Genomic DNA, 19,852 nt, shown 5'->3' with positions numbered 1-19,852 from the left:
CATGCAACAAAGGTTCCAGTCAGTTCTAGACACTACTCCTGGTCATCAAGAAGCTACCCTGCCTCCACTAGACAGAGGGGGGCGAGAGTTCCGTGATTCCCAGTAGGTAGGGACTATGCCCCAAGCCAGCATGAAGCAGTTACAGAAGACAGATCATCGGTCTCTCTGCCTCCATAAAGATTTATGGGGATCACATCCTTCTGGGGGGGGGGAATGAAGCAAAATAGGGTCTGGAGGCAGGGACATAAGGCTAATTCATGCTGACTTCTGAGAACTAAATCAAATGGAAACACTTCACCTATGAAGTATCCTCTCCATTTACATAGCACGTACAGTAAGCAAGTGACTTGACTTTACCCTCTTCATTTACATAAGGGGTACACCAAGTAATCAACGGAAACCTCTAGAGGGTATGTAAATGCCAGAAAATTCTGTAACGGGGCTCTTAAGCTTGGCCCACTCCCACCCTGTGGGGTGTACTTTCGTTTTCAATAAATCTCTGCGTTTGTTGCTTCATTCTTTCTTTGCTTTGTTTATGTGTTTTATGTGTCTTTCCTTGCTTTGTTTGTGCTTTCTTTGTTTAAGAAGCCAAGAACCTGGAGACCCATCAACTGATAACACTTCTGGATTTTTACCGAGGCTTCCTTACTTAGGCATGGTTGATTAAATCACTGGCCCTTGGTGATAAACTCAACCTCAAGTCCCTCTCCTCTTCCTGAGACTGGGGGTAGGGCTGAAAGTTCCAACTCTGAACAAAGGGCTGGCTCCCTCCCCACAGCCAGCACTCCATCCTGTGGCCATCTAGATGGTCCAAAAAAATCACCTCATTAACATAAGGTGGGGTGTGTGAAAGGTGTTTATTATAAATAACAAAAGACTGCTTTTGACCTTTAGTGCTCTGAAGCTGTTCTTGAGCTGCTTCAGGAACCAAGGACAAAAGGCCATATATTTAGTCCCATAGGAAATAATAGGCTTAAAGGAGATGAGCCTGGAATCTTAGATGGAAATAAAAATATATTCATCTTAGTAATACAGGTCACAAATGCCAAGGGGCCAGGCAGCTAATGAATGAATGATGACAATAGGTGCTAGGCTATTTTCTATTGTGATCAAGTATAAACTCCTCTTAATTACACTGTCTTTAAAATAAATGTCTGTGGGTAGCCCACTGGAATTGAAAATTGCAGTTTGTGTGTGTTTTTTAAATCAATTGTGGTATTAAAGGAAAGGATAAATCCTTACAAACTAGGGGATTTAACTGACCACAATTTCTTCTGAAGTGGATGCTCTGAGGTTTGCACATCTCATTCTGCATTATCATGCTGGCCTGGGGGAATGTGTACTCTTCAGACAACAAGCTTTTAAGAGACACAAACAAACCCAAGTGTCTGAGGAAGGGTGCACAGGATGCTGACAGGCTTTGAGGCCATCTATATATGATAAATGAGGCATTTTTCTAGCCTGGAGAGGAAACAAACAATTGGGGCAGTCTTACTAGGTAAGTGAAGGGGCAATGCTTCTCTTAAGTGTTTTCTCTTGGCAGAGGAGCTGAAATCCCACACCACGTGGCCTGAGGGTGACCCATATTAAGTACAAAATTTGTCTGAAGCCTCTATTAATTCAGTTCTGTAAACTATTTGAATTTTGCATATATGCCTAATAAAACCATGTGTTTATTAATATAAAATAATGTACTTTCTACCCATCTTCACCAAAATTGCTGTGTTAGGAATACGAATCGTTAAACTTTATTGAGTACCTACTATGTACCAGATACTGCTCTGAGTTTCACAACAACTTTATGGGGGGGGGGTACTTAATTATCGTACCCATTTTACAGATAAGAAAACTAAGACAGAGAGATGTTATGTCACAGAGCTTAAGGGGCAGAGTCAGGATATGAAGCCAGAAAATCTAATATCAGAGCCTGTGCCCTTCACCACTCCACCACAGCACTCTTCAAACTTCCACTGGTGCTCCAAAAGCCCAGGACAAGAGTTCAACATTGGACCTCAAATTAAGTAGTAACTTATACAGCTTAACTGTTCACACTGTAAAACAATATCAGTGCTCTGAATCATTTTCACATGCTACGCAAGATCTAAAATCAAGGTCAATTACTATGCAATTTCCCAATATAAACTAAGATTATTTTTTTCAAAAGATACTCAGCAACTACAGGTTGAAAGGTGAATCAGGGATCCATTTGACTGAATTTTTAAAATTATATAGTCACCCCTCGGTACCTGTGGGGGATTGGCTCCAAGACCCACCAAGGATACCAAAATCCATGGATGCTCAACTCCCTGGCAAAAAATGGCATAATATTTGCATATAACCTGTGCACATCCTGCCATATACTTTAAATCATCTCTATATTACTTCTAATATCTAACACAATGTAAGTAATGTGTAAATAGTTGTTACACCATATTGTTTTGATTTGTACTATTTTTATTACCATATTGTTATTTTTTATTTTTTCTTAATTTTTTTTTTATCTGAGGTTGGTTGAATCTGTGGATGTGGAACCCGCGGATCCAGAGGGCCAACTATAGTTCCATTTAAGCCCCAGAATCAATAGGCCAGCATGGTAATCAGACCTTCAGGGGGTCTCTGATTTTGGTTAATGATCATGAATCTTGTGGGATTAAATGTTGTTGGTAGTGCTACTGTCAGTGACATGGTTTTCTGGAATTGTGAGTTTCTGAACAAAACAAAGAGCAGTTGTCCCTCAGGATCCATGGGAGATTTGTTCCAGGACCCTCTAAGCATACCAAAATCTACAGATGCTCAAGTCCCATATATAAAATGGTGTAGTATTTGCATATAATCTATACACATCCTCGTAGGTATTTTAAATGATCTCAAGATTACTTAAAATATTTGACACTGTACATTGTAAACACTATGTAAATATTTGTTACACTGTATAGTTTAGGAAATAATGACAAGAAGAAAAAATCCATACATGTTCAGTGCCAACTCTGAGCACAGGGCTGGTTCCCCTGGCAGTCGGCACACCATCCTGTAGCCAAAAATTTTCCCCAATTCCCTAAATACTTTCGATCTAGGGTTGGTTGAATCCAGGGGAGCAGAATCCAGGGAATGGAATCCGTGGATATGGAGGGCTGACTGTACTTTTAGTGGCCTTACCAAACCCAGCAAGCTCCTCATGAAAAATCAACTACCCACTGTTCCTCCTCGGGCATCAACAGTTCATCAACATTAAAGGCACTGTGAATAAAGGTGACTATGACCTTGATTTTGCTTTCTCTAAAATAATTCTAACCTTTTACAAAAATTAACCCTAAATGGGTCACGGCTGTAAAATTTAAGCTTTTAGAAAAAAAGTGTAGGAAAAATCTTAGGGATCTGAGGCTAGTCAAAGCATTCTCAGACTTGACCATAAAAGCATGATCCACAAATGTAAAAACTGATAAACCAGAACTCAGCAAAATTTAAAACTTGCTCTGCAAAAAACCCTAAGAAGATGAGAAGACAAGCTACAGACCTAAAGAAAAACATTTGCAAAGCACATGACTAGTACCTAGAATATACAAAGGACTCCCAAAACTCAACATTAAAAACAAAAAATTGAATTACAAAATGGATCACAGACATTTCACCGAAGAGGATATAAAGATGGCAAATAATCACACAGAAAGATGCTGAACCATATTAGACATTACAGAAATAAGAATTAAAACTACAGTGAACTACCACTACAAGAAGAGCTAAAAATGATTCCAAATGCTGGGAAGGATGCTAAGAAACTAGACCTCTCTTACACTGCTGGTGAGAATGTAAAATTGCACATCCTCTTTAGAAAACAATTTGTGGTTATCTTTAAAAACTAAATATGCAACTGTCATATGACCCAGCAACTGTGCACCTGGGCATTTACTCCAGAAAAATGGAGACTTATTCACATAAAAACCTGTATCTGATGTCCTTCAGTAAATGAATGGTTAAACAACCTGTGGTCCATCCATACCATGAAATACTACTCAGCAATAAAAAATGAAAGCATGATTGATACACGCAACAACTTGGATGGTTCTCAAGAAAAGTATATTGAGGGGAAAAAAGCCAATCTCAGAAGGCTGCATACTGTATGATACCACTCTTGAAATGATGACATTAAAGAATGGAGAAGAGAGTAGTGCTTGCCAGCTGTTAGGGAGGCCACTCTCACTTGGTGGGAAGGACTATAAGGGGTGACGTAAGGGATACTTATGATGATGGAACTGGTGGAGGACACGCTACCCTACATACATGATAAAGTTGCACAGAATTAACTATACACACACATAAATGAATAAAAGTAAAACGGGAAATCTGAATAAGCTGGTGAATTGTGTTGCTGTCAATATCCTGGCTGTGATATTACACGATTGTTTTGTAAGATGCTACCATTAGGGCAAAGTGGGTAAAGACTATATAGTATCTCTCTGTATTAATTCTATTATTATTCACTGCTTATGAATCCATAGTCATCTCAAAATAGTTTAATAAAAAAATTTCAGATATCAGTCTTTTGATTCCTAGCATTAATATGTATAGGATTTCATTAGTATCAATTAAAATATAAATAAAATATACTTGAATTTTGATTTTAAAGGTCTCTAGACCTAAAACTGAACAGAACGGTATCTAAAAATGTTAAGAGTATTTTCTTACAGAATATTTAGAGACAGGGTCTCACTATGTTGCCCGGGCTGGAGAGCGGTGGCTATTCACAAAAGTGCAAGCATAGCACACTATAGCTTCAAATTCCTGAGCTCAAATGATCCTCCTGCCTCAGTCTCTCCAGTAGCTGAACCACAGGCACATGCCACTACACTCAGCTGAAATACGAAGAACGTCTAAGTACACTGTCTACTCATTAGAAAACACTCTCCCATCACTTAATTTTGAAATTATCAAAGAACAAGCTTCAAGTAATTTAATCTTTGTTTTATGTGACAAAAAATGCCACTACTTTTAGGACGTTTTCTTTAGATAAAGTCTATGTTTAAATTCAGAATACAAAAAAAAATCTATTTTCATGGTCAATATTAAAAGTAAAAAAATTACTAGTTTTCTTAATATGATGTGGCTACTATATAGACTAATAGACTGGAAAGTCAATAGTGGGCCTTCCCCTAATTCAACAATAGGTTCAAATCTGACCATAGCCCAAGAGGATACTTAATCTATTTTGCTCCATTAATGAAGATGCAGTGACACTTGAAGCAGACGTTGAGGCACTCCAAACCAAGGCTGTCTTCCAAGATTCTGGTTCCCTCCACCAATCAAAACTGCATGAATTTTGACAGAAAAAAATAAAATGGGTCTGGTTAGACAAGAGCACCTCCCTCCCCTATTGAAAGAAGGGGGGCAGATATCTTCCAACAGCATGCCGTGTGCCAGTATCTTCCCTTTAGTTCCATTCTTCACCCTCCTCAGTGCCCCAACAGGCTCCAGGAGATTTGGAGTAGGAGAGGCGGAAGGCAGGCTGGACTTTCAAGCTCCAGCAACTGCCAGCTCTCCTTACCTTCAGGGCTAAAGCGGGTGCTGGTGGTTACTGGCCCTGTCCTCAAAACAATGGTGCTCAAACGGTGCTATGCACTTGACAGGTTTATGAAAGCAGACTGCAGGGCCCTACCCTAGGAGTTTCCTATAACATAGTTCTGGGGTGGGGCCCAATAATTTGTATTTCTAACAAGTTTCCAGGTTACTTCTGAGACAGTGAGAACACAAATTCTGTCACATGTTTGTAAATTGTCTTCCTATTAAACTCTTGTCTTAGGACTCTGAAACAGGCCAGACTTTTTTTGGCATGAAGGAAAACCCTGGCAATCAACTTATAGATAAAAGACTTAATGCTTAAAAGCATTTTTCTGTCAAAGTGATATACTGGTAACAGCCTGATGATACAGGAGCTAGAAATTATTTAGACAGATAGTGAGGGTAAGAGAGTCCTCAGCAAAGCTTCCCTTTTAATAAAAGCAGCCCCAAATCATTTCTTTTCTAACAAAAGCGGGCTGAAAAATCAAGCTGCAAGCATAGATATGCAAGCTAAAAGCCTGCATAGGTGAATGCCGGCAGCTATGCCAATAGGAAAGGGCTACCTGGGGACCAGACACAGATAAGAATGTAACAACGAGGAAGCCTGCTGCAATTGATTAAATCCAAGATGGCCAAAAACTTGACCGAATGTATACTCTTGGCTGCACTATGCCCCTATTACCATAAAACTTCCCTGGGGAAACCTCCCACTCCCTGCCACGTACCTGAAGCCATGACACTTCCAGATTAACCACATTTAGTCAAGAAAAGGGTGGCACCCTTATTCGGGGAACTGCCCGCCCATTTCCTGTAAACCTTCTCCTTTTATTATAGAATACTTTGTGCCTTCATCATGCCTATCTGTGTAGTGAGCCTGGACCACATTACATGCCTCTTTTGAGCATATCCATGCTCCTCTTTTGAGTGTGTACTTGCACTCTGCAACAAACCTACATTTTCACTGTGGTCTCCCTTTCAAATTCTTTTGTGCAGAGAAGAACCTGACCTGGCCTACTGGCAACAGTATCTTTCTCAAGGAGCTCTATTATGTGACCACTCCAAAGAAAAACCTTTTTTTTTTTTTTAAACATAGCACAGATTAATGCTGGACATTAGAATCATAACGTGTTCATACTAGAAAAAAATCTCGGAGATAATTTAGAGATAATTCTCAAACTGCAGCATCAGAATTCCCTGGAAGGCTTATTAGAACACAAATGGCTGGGCCCACTTCCAGAGATTCTGATTTAGTGGGTCTGGGGAGGGCCCAAGAATTGAACCAGGGACTATACTTTGAGAACCACTGTGCAATCTACTTGATTTATTGATGAGGAATCTGAGCTCCTTAGGTTTTTATCATATTATGCTAATGCTAAGCATTTTTTTAAATAAACGGAAACTCTCTAATGTATCAATATGAATGATACTTTTCTACACTTAGTTGCTAAATTATGACTGTATGTTTTAAGTGGTACTTCAGAATGAAATATTTCACAGAAAGGTTTTCCTTAGTCTTCCCCTTTTCCAGTCTCTGTCTTGTCCCTTTTCCATCTGCCCCCACAAACCCACCACCAGTGGCAGGGCAGCCTTTAGGAACTGTCTATAGATGGGATACTGTCCAGATTTTACTGAACTCCTAAATTCTGTACGCAGACAAGATGTGATTTTTCAATAGATAAAATGAGATTATCTATCTACCTCAGATAGTAGCATACTCAAAAATTTGCAAAAATTAACTGGCTTATATGTGAAAACACCTATAGAACCCAAGTAGGAGGACGTCGGTATGTCTTTCTTTATTAACCTTGAAAGGTTCCTTCCAGCCTCTGGGCCTTGACACAATGTTTCTCCTTCCGCCCACTTTCCCTTTTGTTTTAGACTTAAATACGACTTTCTTTGGCAGGGGTAGGTCCTCTGGTGATATTCTGTCTTCCAGTTCTGGTGCCTTGTCTTACAGAATGTGTCACAATTACACTTTAACAATCTGTGCAATGATTTGTATGATTTACTAGACTGTAAATTCTGTTAAGACTTGTCTGCTTGGTTCTTCCCCAGCTCCTAGCACAGCATCTGATACACAGTAGGTACTTGTATTTGTGGGATACATTCCTAGCTGAAGATTAATTTAGTAGTGTATATGTCTCAATCCTAAAATCAGTACCAAAGTATATTTTAGTAGCGTTTTGATCTCAAAAAACTTTAAAAATACCATGTAATATTTTAAGTTCTGAATTTTAAATTATAATAAAAATGTAGTATCAAAAAACTATAAACAGTAGTATCCATAGGAGTGATTAAGTTCTGAGCTCATTCAGTCTTTACCATATTATACATCTGACAACGTACTTGACAGAAGCAACACACATTGAAGTACCATCTTAAAATGGTTGTGGTAGAGTACAAATTAAAACTACCCTGGAAGACCAAAATCCCTTAAATTATCAGGGCAAGAACTATAAGGAACTCAAAAGCCTTCAGTTAGCTTCCTTTCTTTCAGCATTCTTTTTGCTGTGATGACTAAGGTCTGAAATACAGTTTGTCTACCCAGCCCCATCTCCTTTTCTGCCAGGTACAGCTGAACTAAGTTGGGCTAACAAGGCAGAAGATGGGCTCCAAACTGTGCTGCATCTGTCTTTCTGGTGGCCCTCTTTATTACACCAAGATCCCCAGACACTACCTGCAGGCCCAGAACAGTGCCTACTGCCCAGAACAGTGCCTACTGCCAACTAGAGCATAAACTGCTCGTTCTCTCCACCACCAAGTGCTTTATGGGCCAGGACACAGCCTCCTGGGCAGTGGTCCTTGACCTTGGAATCTGACCTTGACACTGACATCACTGGATCATTAGGAAAAATCCATGAGCCTTTGACTCCCTGGAGACCAGCTAAATCAGAATTGCTGCAGTGGGGCTGGGGCATTTTTCCAGTGATAAAGTCTTTTTCTACTCAAGAAATAAACTCAATTCTGATTGAGTCAGGGTTTCATGAATTAAGCTTCCTACTTACCCCAAATTATTTCACTTATATGTTGTAAGATGTTCCCATTTTTGTGAGTTTTGTATGGTTAACTAAGTGAATGGGAAATGAAGTATATCTGTTAAAACCTAATCAATATTAACTTGTTAAAATACTCCACAATCTAAACTGTTTTACATCAATGAAAAGTTTGTTTCAACACCAGAGGATAAAAAACAAATCAACAAAAGTTACAAAATTAGCAAATCTGATAACACCAATTCAATAAAGCAATTTAAAATTATCTAGTAGCACATTCTGTGAAACTTTGACAACATGATGTTACTTGGTTATGATATAATCATGTACTTCAATCATTTGAAAAATGGTTGTTTAACTCGAAGGCAGGATTTTAAACGAAAAACAAATGGCCAGAAATACAAAGAACTAGGAATTAGGAGACAACTCTGTTTCTAGGCTCTTCACCAACAAGTTCTTAGGCCCCCATCTCTCTACTTAACCATCATTTAGCAAACACACCATATGAATTCCACGGGTGCTGAGTCTGCTATAAGAATGAATATATTCTCCACAATTTACATATTTATTCACCTCTCTCTGCCTCTTTTTCCTTCTTTGTGGAGTTCAAAACTTCTTGAGTCTATAATTAGTAAATGTTATAAAACTGAATGTGTATATTATATGTGAACTGTTAAAAAACAAAATTTGAGGCTGGGCACAGTGGCTCACACCTGTAATCCCAGCACTCTGGGAGGCCAAGGTGGGTGGATCACCTGAGGTCAGAGGTTTGAGACCAGCCTGGCCAACGTGGTAAAACCCCACCTCCACTAAAAATACAAAAATTAGCTGGGTGTGGTAGAGCACACCTGTAGTCCCAGGTACTGGGGAGGCTGGGGCAGGAGAACTGGTTGAACTTGTGAGGTGGAGGTTGCAGTGAGCCAAGATCGCACCACTGTACTCCAGCCTAGGCGATAGAGTGACACTCTGTCTCAAAAACGAAAACAAAATTTGAACAAATTTAAAGATGTAATTGGCTTTTATTAGCAATTCATGAATCTGGCAGCATCTCAACTGAAAATTTAGAAAAGGTGTTCTGATTAGCTGAGCAGAGGTGGGCTGAAGAGGGTTGAAGAAGCAAAAAGAGAATAAAAGACAGACTGGTCATTTCAAAGTTACTTTCCTTATAGAGACAAAATGGAAGAGAGACTTTTTTATCACACTGGCTCAGGTAAGCCAGGCCCCCTTGACTCCTTGCTGTGTACCTTCCAGATTTTTTGACAACTGGCCCATTTCTAAGTTGTTTGATTATGTGGCAGCTAGCACCAGCAACTCCATTCTGATTTGGCCTGGTCTGTTGGGCCTAGTGCAGGAGTTTAATCTAAAACAATGGCTTCCTATACATTTCATTTAACAATACTAATAAAATACCGCTTTTATTTTTTACATTGGAGTCCTGCTGTTAAGAAAAAAAAAACAGGGAGAAATCATGGTAGAATTGAAAGACCGAAAGCTACTAAAAATTGATACCATTTAATAGTCCTGAATAAGTTGTTTCTAATTATAATTCAGCTACCAATTTCAAGGAGAAATGGAAATTTATAAAGTTGAAACTATGAAATATGATTGCTGGGAGGTACCAAGGGAAAAAAAAAAAAAAGCTGAATATTCACTGCCACTACTGCACTTCTACCCTGGATAACTGCAACCGATCCCTTCCAAAGTGGTTGTATCCTGGCCCACCCTACACCCACTTCCTTCTGAAAAACCAATCCACTTTCCTTAGGATAGAGTCCAAACTCCTAAACAAGGCTTACAAAGGCCCTTCAAGATCTGACTCTTGGCATCTTCTCACCTTTATGCCCCACGCCCCAGTCTCATTACCAGTCATTCTTACCTCTATGCCCCACCCCCAGTCTCATTACCAGTCATTTTCCCACCACTCTGCTTCAGCTACCCTAGCCTTCTTTCTGGCAGTTCCTGTAAAGAGCAAAGCATATTCTGGCATCAGAGGCTTTGCATTTCTAATTCTCTCTGCTGGCAAAATCCTTTCCCTAGACCTTGGCATGGCTGGCTATTTGTCATTCAGATCGCTGCTCAAATGTCACTTCCTCAGAGACCTTTCCTATCTTTCTTAGTTCGTTTCCTTTTGCTTACAAAATAATTTCTAAAACTCGGTAATTTATAAAGAAAAGTAATTTATTGTCTACAGTTTTGGAGGCTGGGAAGTCTAAGACTGACGGACTACATCTGGTGTCAGGAGGCAGCGCTGCAAAGTATCACGTGGTCAGGGGGCTGAGCAGGCTCACGTGTTGTCAAGTCTCTCCTTAAAAAGCCACTAGTTCTACCTCCATGATAACCCATTAACCCATGAATAGATTAATCCACTCATGAAGACAGAACCCTCATGATCCAACCACCTCTTAAAGACTCTACCTCTCAGTACTGCCACATTGGGGATTAAATTTCAGCATGAGTTTTGGAGGGGACAGATATTCACACCATAGCACTACCATCATGTCCTGGTCAAAATCGATCCCACCATTCTGCTTGATTTTCCATATAATCCATCCCTATCTGATAATTCTGTGTATGTCTCCCCGAAATCACTATCTTGTTCACTGTTGTCTCCCCAAGGACTAGAACTGTGGCCAGTAAACACTTGCTAGATGAATATAAAGTGCTTAATAAACATGCCTTGATCAGTTTATCTCGCATTCTCTCCACGCCCCCTCTCCATTCATTCACAGGAACCCGCCAACGTTGCTATCCTTTCAAGTCCTTGGACCGGCATCGCCATCCCAAAGAGAGGCCCTTCTCCCATTCTAGGGGAGGCATTGCTAGCTTGGAAGCTACCGGGGTCTCAGGGACCAACAGCCGCGCCAAGACCGGGCATTTGCGTCTGAGAAGCGTTGAACAGGGGCGGAGAGACAGGGCACCCCTTTCCTTGCTTCGTGGAGCCTGCCGCCCTCCCAACCTTAAGCCCTGAACCAGTCCCTCATTTGGCCGCACTCGTGCCTCCCCTGCTGCCAGCTCAGCGGCCGCTCCCTGTTACCTGCCTGGGATCTGGCTCAGGCGAACACTCTTCACACCGCCATTCGAGGGAACACAAATGCTCCCTCTGGGCCACCGTAGTTCACAGAAAGTACAAGCTGTCCCCTCCCTCCGCATGCGCAGAGCCCGCGTTCGGCGTATAGTGTCTCTTAGCAACGGCTTTGAGTCCCTCCGCCAGGGGCGGAGCCTCGGAAGCCACCACGGGGAAGCTGTAGGGGAAAGTGAGTGAGACCAATGGGAGACGAATCTCTGCCTCGTTCGGCACGCCTCCCTTAACTGTCGCGAATGCAGAGGCAACTTTACGGCAGGTAGAGGGTGGGGGCTGCTGGGGATAAGGAGGAGAGAAGGAAGCAACCAACCAACCAAGTCGCCCCCACTCCCCCCACCCCCACCCATCCCGGACTTGGTTTACGGCTCCAGGCTCAGGCTCCACTGCAGCCGCTGATTGGTTGCTGAAGGCTTGGTCCCATCCCAGTGACCCCAAAGTGCTGGAGGGAGGGGGCGGGGGTGGCCCAGTGCAAAGTGCATCCCGAAAGCCCCCTGTCCGGAGACCCCACGACTGGCACTTCGGGCCCCGTATGACCTGGGACCTCGCCGTCCCGAGACCTCCTGTGTCCCTCCGTAGCTGGAAGCCTCCGGCCCGGAGCGCGGCAGCCCCCTACTCCGAGCCCTGGACCGGGACTGCCCCCCCACCCGAGCCGGGACTTCCTCCCTGCCTCCCTGCACCCCTGCCCCAAGGCTGCCCGGCGGCCGGGATCGCCACCTCCTGCCTGCTCGTCTGTTCGGATGCTCGCCGGGCTGGGGCCGTGAGGCACCGAGGAGGTTCAGGAACGCCAGGGTCCGGCCCTGCCTGGGGTATTTCTTCAATGGAGAAGTTGGTGAGTGTAGAGGAGGCTGAAAGGAGGAAGAGAAGCAGCAGCTGAGGAGACAGGTAAAGTCCTTTACCTCTCCCGAGGGGAAGAGGGCTGGCTGAGGAAGGAGGGTGGAAAATCTCTGCTTTTTCTTGCCTGTTCTTGCCACTCTCCAGCCCCTTTCCTAAGCTCCCCTTCAGAACCCCTCCTCCTCACCCCTGAGGCACTACACCACTCACTGGTTTCTGTTTTTCTAGGTTTGAGCTGGCTGAAGAAGACGCGAAAGCAGGAAGGGGTCTGCCCACCTATCAGAGAAGCAGAAGGCACAGCGCCTCTGATCTGACCAGCATCGTCTATAAAGGTAATGAGCCAGCCCTCCCCTCCCCCACTGTTTATTCCTGGCCCCTACCTCATTAAGCAGTGGTTTATTTTCAGGGTGGTTGCCTGGGAATGCAACCTTTCCTAATCCCCCCACCCCCGGTTTCCCAGGAAAAATAAAAACATTACCCGTGCCTGATCCTTAACATTTTATAACTTCTCTACCCAGGAACGTATTTTCCCACTTTCTCTCTGTACAGTGTCTTTCTGTGTTTTTCATTATCTTTTGGTATACTGTGCCATTTACTCTGCTCTGAGGCTTTGAGACCTTTTTGTAGCTACCCTCCTCCCTTCCTTACTCTCATAGGAATTCCTCAGTTCCTTGTTAATTGCTTGTTAATTCTGAACGACTTTCCTTTTAATTAAACCACAATTTACTGTTTTCCCCCTTATTCTTTCCTATCACCTTTCTTCTACCAGCATCAGAAAAACCTTTTGAGTTATCGAACTGACATCGATTTGGTAGAGAAAGGTAAATTATTGGCCTGAGATTTATGAGTTTCAGAAAATAATTTGATTTTATTTCCTACTAGAAAGCCAACCTGTGTACCTTAAGAGTGTGAATGATATGAAGGCAACATTATTACCCTGAAGCACTTAGGTGTAATTAACTCTTTGGGCTTTCTGTGTGTTTGTGTGTGACAAATGTGGATGGGCTTTGAAACTTATAAAGATACAAACAATGTTTGTTACACCTCAGATTTTCTAGAAGAGCTTTTAAAAATTTACACAATATCTTATTAATCGTTTGACTCAGGAATTTAAAAACAAAGGAACCTTTTGGTGTGGTTACATATCTGGGTCTTAATTTTAGCACTCTATAAAAAAGATTTCTCTTTCTAAAACCTTTACATAGAGTTTGCTAGATTGAAATTTAGGCATCTAATTCATGTGATCACATTTCTGCTGCCATATTTTGTTGTTGCTTCTGAAAATGCACTGAAAGTAAACTTAGGACATTAGTGTAATTCCTAAAAAAGGGATATAAGCATGAAAATTATACAAGGTTTAATTCCAAAATTAGCCAAATGAATGACTTTTCTAACATCCAGTAGCAAAAGTATAAAGTGACTTGTTAATCTGAGTTATTTTAATATCCCAGATTGTTTAGGGAATTTTTGTTACAAGGAAGTACTTAAAATAGCAGAAGTTAATATTTTGATTTCCTATGTTCCACTGGACTTTCTGCCTTCCACAAAAGAAATTAGCGTCTCTACTGATTCTGTTAATTCTCAAGACATAGCTAAAGATGTTTTAAGGATATCTGAGGTATACATATTTTTGAGACATGGAACTGTATGCCAAAAGAAGAGATTCTAGGGAATAGGATTTAGAATCAGTATCTACCAATGACTGTTCCCTGATGAATACTTAGGGCAGCTTTTGTATGTATATGTGGGGAATCAGGAGTACTTGACTACATCATTTCAGTAAAAGCTAAGCAGAAATCTTTAAAGGCTAATTTTTATTCTGTAAATATGGAAGTTGCCAGGGAGATGGTCTAATGATTGCTTCAGAACTTTTAAAACATGCTAAAATATTTGAAGCATGTTTTAAAGATCAAAGTGAAGTACTGTGTTTTGTATTCAAGCCTCTCAGTTACATATTTTTTCAGCTTTAGATTTAACTCTAGGATGCTTTCATTTCTAAGAAGTAGTTTCACCTGAGATGGTAAGGGAGCGAGTCTGTGGCTAGTCCAGCATATAAGGTAAGAGAGGAGAAGGCTTTACTCTGACTCTCAGCCAGTTCATTCTCATTGCTTAAATAGTATTTCATGGATCATCTCATCTTTTAATGGTTTTTCTAAGATTAAGGAATATATATGTAAATTGTCAACATCTGTCATGTTTCTGATATCAGAATGATTGAGAGTGTTTTGTCTAGATTATACCAGACATTTAGAATATTTAATTTGGGTATTTATTTACCAACATGGCTAGTTAGGTAGCTTAAATTTTTTAACCTGGCAGTTAGCTTTGTATTAATTCTATTGCTAATCATGTGGCTTAAAAAAAGTCCAGTTTATCTGGTCACCAAATAATAGATTTATAATCATGTAGGGCGAATAATTGATTTTAATTGAAGTTATACAATGATGCATCTTTAGTATACTGTGGCCAGTACTTACATTCTTTACACATAAAGTGATGTCATTTACAATTATTTAATACTGTGACACATACAATATCTCTTTAATTCATGTTTAACTTTGGTGACACAGAGATACACCCCATTCCTAAAAGGTCTAAAGCCAGATATCATTTATATTGGCATATCTGTTACCTGACTTGCAGCCTTCCATTTCATAATCAACTGAATGCACTTCTTATGTAGGATGATTGTCTCCTTTCTTGCAGACTTTCTAGGAACTGACACATGAGGCTACAAAGATGGTGTTGGCAGACCTGGGTTAATGGGATAATATTGACAGGACCTCATCGTTATAATACTTGTGATTTAAGCTTTGAGTTGGGTCTGGATAAGTGAATTCTAAAATTTCTTCTGTTGTTTCATCCACACTTCATGAAAGTTACTGGTTTCTCTGCTGGAATTTATGTGAGTCATGGATAAGTTGTGCATGGTAATAAACCCTTATGTTATATGGAGGCCCAGTAGTTTGGAGGAAATACTAATGCCTTTATTTGTTTTGGAACATAACTACTATGCTATATTTTGTTGAGTGTTATTAAAATAACACTTCTACTGTATTTTGGGTTCCAGGCTCCTGATCCTATCAGTAGAGCTTGTGAACAGGCGTCTCAGCCATGTTCTCCATTTTGGTAGGGCCGTGTAGTGTTTTTGCATCCATCTTCCCTCTTAGATCTTGTGAATGTGAACCATTGAAGGATTTTTTTTTTCCTCAGACCCAGTGTCATTGGAGTTGCTGATTGCATTTATTTTCTTAGTTAGCAACATGTATTTTTGTTTACTTTGCAAAGAAATGCTTATTTCTTTCTTTGAGTAGCAAGCCAATATCTTGTTTCTAAGTTTATGTGACATTGGAAAGCACAGTTCAGTTTACATCACTTAATCAAAACTGTGTGGACTTTTAATGATAATAATATGCAAAAAGTCATTAATGTCTAATCATTTATGCCGAAGGAAATTTGGGAAATATGGTTAAATTTGGTGAAGGTTTTGTAACTTTGGACGGGTCTTAAGCATATTTTGTTTTATGTTTATTTTGTTCTTCACTCTGTTCTATCAGTATAGACTTTTAACTGTGTGAAGCAAGAAGTTTTGGGTTTAAATGAACTTCACTTGGCATCTATATGGAAATTAGATAGTAATGTATTTGAATTTCTAAATTAGTAGTTTTTAATATGGTCAGTAGTACTAAAGCTTGGAGCCTAGATTGTTTTATTTTGACCCCGAGTGGAAAAGAAAGTCTTCCTTGTTTGTATGTTTTTTTTTTCCTTCTGACTGAAACCTAGAATGGAATTTCTCAAGATCATACCCTCAGAGTATCAGTAGCTCCTGAGTCCACAAAAGCTTGACTGAACATACTTAGAAAATTACCTCCTGGCTGGGCACAATGGCTCACACCTGTAATCCCAGCACTTTGGGAGGCTAAGGCGGGTGGATCACGAGGTCAAGAGATTGAGATCATCCTGGCCAACCTGGTGAAACCTTGTCTCTAGTAAAAACACAAGAATTAGCCGGGCGTGGTGGCTCGCGACTGTAGTCCCAGCTACTCCGGAGGCTGAGGCAGGAGAATTGCTTGAACCCTGAAGGCAGAGGTTGCAGTGAGCCAGGATCACACCACTGCATTCCAGCCTGGCAATAGAGCGAGCCTCTGTCTCAAAAAAAACCCAGAAAATTACTTCCTTTGCTATATTCATTTTTTATTTTATAGGTGACTTCTGTGAGCTATCAGTTTTTTAGTAAACTCCCTGAGGGAAAATAGGCTTTCTTCCATTCTCATCTCTGGACTTCCTCTGTCGTTTTTTAATAGACCTCTTTCCCGCTGGATATTGTGTTTGCTTTTCAGCTCCATGGTCTTTTCTTCATTTATACACATGTGACTAGCCCTACTCTGTCAGGTGCAGCTCTCATAAAGTAACACCAAGAGGAAATTACTTGTTCATGCTTTTGACTATTTGGGGGTCTTTTATAATAAGTTATTGTCTGTCATAATTCAAAGCAGTGCACTGACAGGGATCATGTGTGCATGACTTGTGTGTATGTTTTTTTCTGGTAAACACTGATGCAGTAGTACATGCAGGGAGTACTTTTTTGGTTTAAACCTGTGGTTATTGTTTATAGCACTTGGTATTTTCAGAAAAGAGAAAAATAATCTTAAAATGTCTGGGATTTTAAAAAATTCATTTTAAATATGCAGAACTCTATTGTAATAGTAACCTGGAGGTGCTGCCTATGGCCAGATCCTATCACTGTGCCAAGTAGGTGTGAAGCATTCCGTAGACATTTGTTTGTTTGACTGAAGGAGCTCATATGGAATTATCACAAGTTGCTACCGCCTGTGCATCTTTCTTGTGGGGAGAAATAGTTTTGCTACTTCATCTTCTACCACCAGGCCTTCTCTTGGTATTATTAATAAATTAACACCATTTCGTATTCTGCTCAGCTCTCATGCCCTCTTCCCTGTCACTTCCAGCTGCCTCCGTGGATGTGGAGATGGGTAGTTGGAAGCCAGCAACAACCACAGGAATTCTTACAGGCTTGAAGCTATATTGGGTCATTTTTACTTCTTCTGGGAAGCAGGGGGTGCTGAGGACACACTTAGAAGTGAGATGTCCAGTAATGTTCATTCTTGAAATGTAGACGTAGCTCATGTGAAAAGTGGTGGTGTATTCATTGGTGGCAATGTGTGAGGCTCATCATTGGAGATGTTGATTTGCATTTTAAAATAAAATTTATTATAGGAAAGCTTTGGATTTACAGAAAAATTACAAAGGCAGTACAGAGTTCCTCCTATTAACGTCTTGTATTAACATATATGTTTGTCACCATCTTGAGGAGGGACTATCTATACAAATTATTTGGAATTCTGAACAACAGATGTGTTTCTCCCCCTCTTTATTTATCCAGTCAGTTATTTGTATCAGTGTGAACTCTTGGTATCTGCTTCGTACTTTGTCATTTGGTACTATTTTAAGTATTGCTCCAGTTGTTCCCTCTTTGGCTATTGAGGGATCTTTCAGTTGGCTCCTGTGTCCCTTTGACTTCCTCCATCGTGATGTCTTTCTTTGAGCACCTCCTTGCTTTCTGGCACCGTGCAATGTTCCAGTCTTGGAATCAGCCATTTGTATAAGAATCTTTTTGCATGTTGCACAGCTTGTTTCGTAGGATTTGTTCTGATCCTGTCTGCCTCATTTATTTAGAAATAATAATAGAATTTTAAAACAAACTTTATTTCCAAGAGCAAGTTGGCAAACTCTTTACCTTCCTTGAAGAAGTTTGACAAGTAAAAGTAGATGAGAATAGAGGAAAAGAGAGAAGTGACGATACCAATTTGGATTGGTTGAAAATTCTGGTGTGCAGCTGGCAGGACACACAACTGCCACATGCCAGGTTGCTAAGTTGTCTGACCTTTTCTTGTCTGAAGGTTTAAGTGATGCTCACCCACCATCAGGGGATGGGGTAGTAGTTCTCCCAATACGTAATTCCTAGAGTTTTGTGTGGAAGTCACTTTGTGTCCTTAACCTTGATGGATTAACAGAGCTGGAATTTAATTGACAAAGAAGAATGATCCCTTTTCTTTTAGTTGTAGAGAGAGTTTATTCAGAATTCAAGTGGGGAACCTGGCAAGGCTGTTGTTAATGTTTTATCTAGTTTGGTGTATGCATAAAGGAATAACAATTTCAAAGTGATTGACTTGATGCCTTTAGGGCATGTGAAGAAAAAGCATTTAAAGACGCAGTCTCCTTTTAGTTGTCATAGATTTTATTTTAACCCAGGCCACCTACTATATTTAATGCACACATATTCTCATTTAAGTCCTGTTTAGAAAGTGCAGGTGACTAATGGTGTCAGTTAAAAAGTAATTCAGATAAAGCAAGTCTGAAACTGTATTCTCAATAGAGGAAAATGAAGAATCTGTGCTTGCATCCAAATTCCAAATACATGGTTTATTATTTTTTTTATTTGCTCTTTTCAAATAGCATTTTGGGGGAAAAATCCTGAAACTAAATCGTTATTTTCTGTAAGAGTTGATCTGAGTTCTCTGCTCTACAGATTTATTGTAAAGCCCTGAAGTTTAAATTCATCAAAAGATAGACTGTGCAGACAGCTATGATTATTATTTTAAGGAATTTTCCTATGATTGTTATTTTTATTTGTTTTTAGGTCAAGAAGGCTATTTTGCTCTGCAGGCTGGACATACTTTGAAGCCCCTCCCCACGATGCTGTATGTGCACAATGGTTATTAGGCAATCTATACATCAGGAGAAGGGACACTCTTCCATAAGGTGAGTTGACTCAGGGTTATTGGTCATCTGTGTTGTTCTGGGGGAAACTCATTTAACTTTTTTACTTCTCTCTCAAATCGGTTAATGTGTACTAAATACACCACTCACTAAAGAAAACCCAGGTTTGCTTGGATATTGTTTCAGTCTTTTTCTTGCATGGTAGACCTCATTTTAAGTGCCAACATAATCACTTCGTTAAAAAGAAAATCTGTTAAGGATGATTGTGAACATAGTAAATTTCCATTAGTTCCTTCGAATGGTCTTCAGCATTTTCTGTTGTAACTGAGAATAAGCAAAAACCTATTCTGAAAGGATTCTCATTTTAACATTTCTGAGAAGGGACAATTTTTGTGAAGGAATTGAGAGAAGAAATAAGAGGCAATCTTGTGGCAGGGTGCGGTGGCTCAAGCCTGTGATCCCAGCACTTTGGGAGTGCACATCACGAGGTTAGGAGATCAAGACCATCCTGGCTAACACGGTGAAACCCCATCTCTACTAAAAATACAAAAAAATTAGCCAGGTGTGATGGCGGGAACCTGTAGTCCCAGCTACTTGGGAGGCTGAGGCAGGAGAATGGCGTGAACCTGGGAGGCGGAGCTTGCAGTGAGNCGNG

At 40.5% G+C, this 19,852-nt stretch overlaps 2 protein-coding genes across 3 annotated transcripts in view; one reads left to right on the top strand and one right to left on the bottom strand.

Moving 5' to 3' along the window:
* LINS1 (lines homolog 1) overlaps window positions 1-11,704 on the bottom strand; it is a 28,965-nt gene extending 17,261 nt beyond the window's left edge. Inside the window, 1 exon segment of the mRNA XM_017863395.1 lies at window positions 11,585-11,704. The gene's annotated coding sequence lies outside the window, so the exon portion shown is untranslated.
* A 389-nt stretch (window positions 11,705-12,093) lies between these two features.
* Window positions 12,094-19,852, top strand: part of ASB7 (ankyrin repeat and SOCS box containing 7) — a 53,217-nt gene continuing 45,458 nt past the window's right edge. For both annotated transcript variants that reach the window (XR_001883646.1, XM_017863396.1), the window contains exons 1-3: window positions 12,094-12,510; window positions 12,688-12,791; window positions 19,118-19,239. The gene's annotated coding sequence lies outside the window, so the exon portion shown is untranslated. The remainder of the gene's footprint in view (window positions 12,511-12,687; window positions 12,792-19,117; window positions 19,240-19,852) is intronic.

Source organism: Rhinopithecus bieti, unplaced genomic scaffold (genome assembly GCF_001698545.2).
Source record: "Rhinopithecus bieti isolate Rb0 unplaced genomic scaffold, ASM169854v2 scaffold_69980, whole genome shotgun sequence".
Taxonomy (NCBI): Eukaryota; Metazoa; Chordata; class Mammalia; order Primates; family Cercopithecidae; genus Rhinopithecus; species Rhinopithecus bieti.
This window is presented reverse-complemented; position numbering and strand designations above follow the sequence as displayed.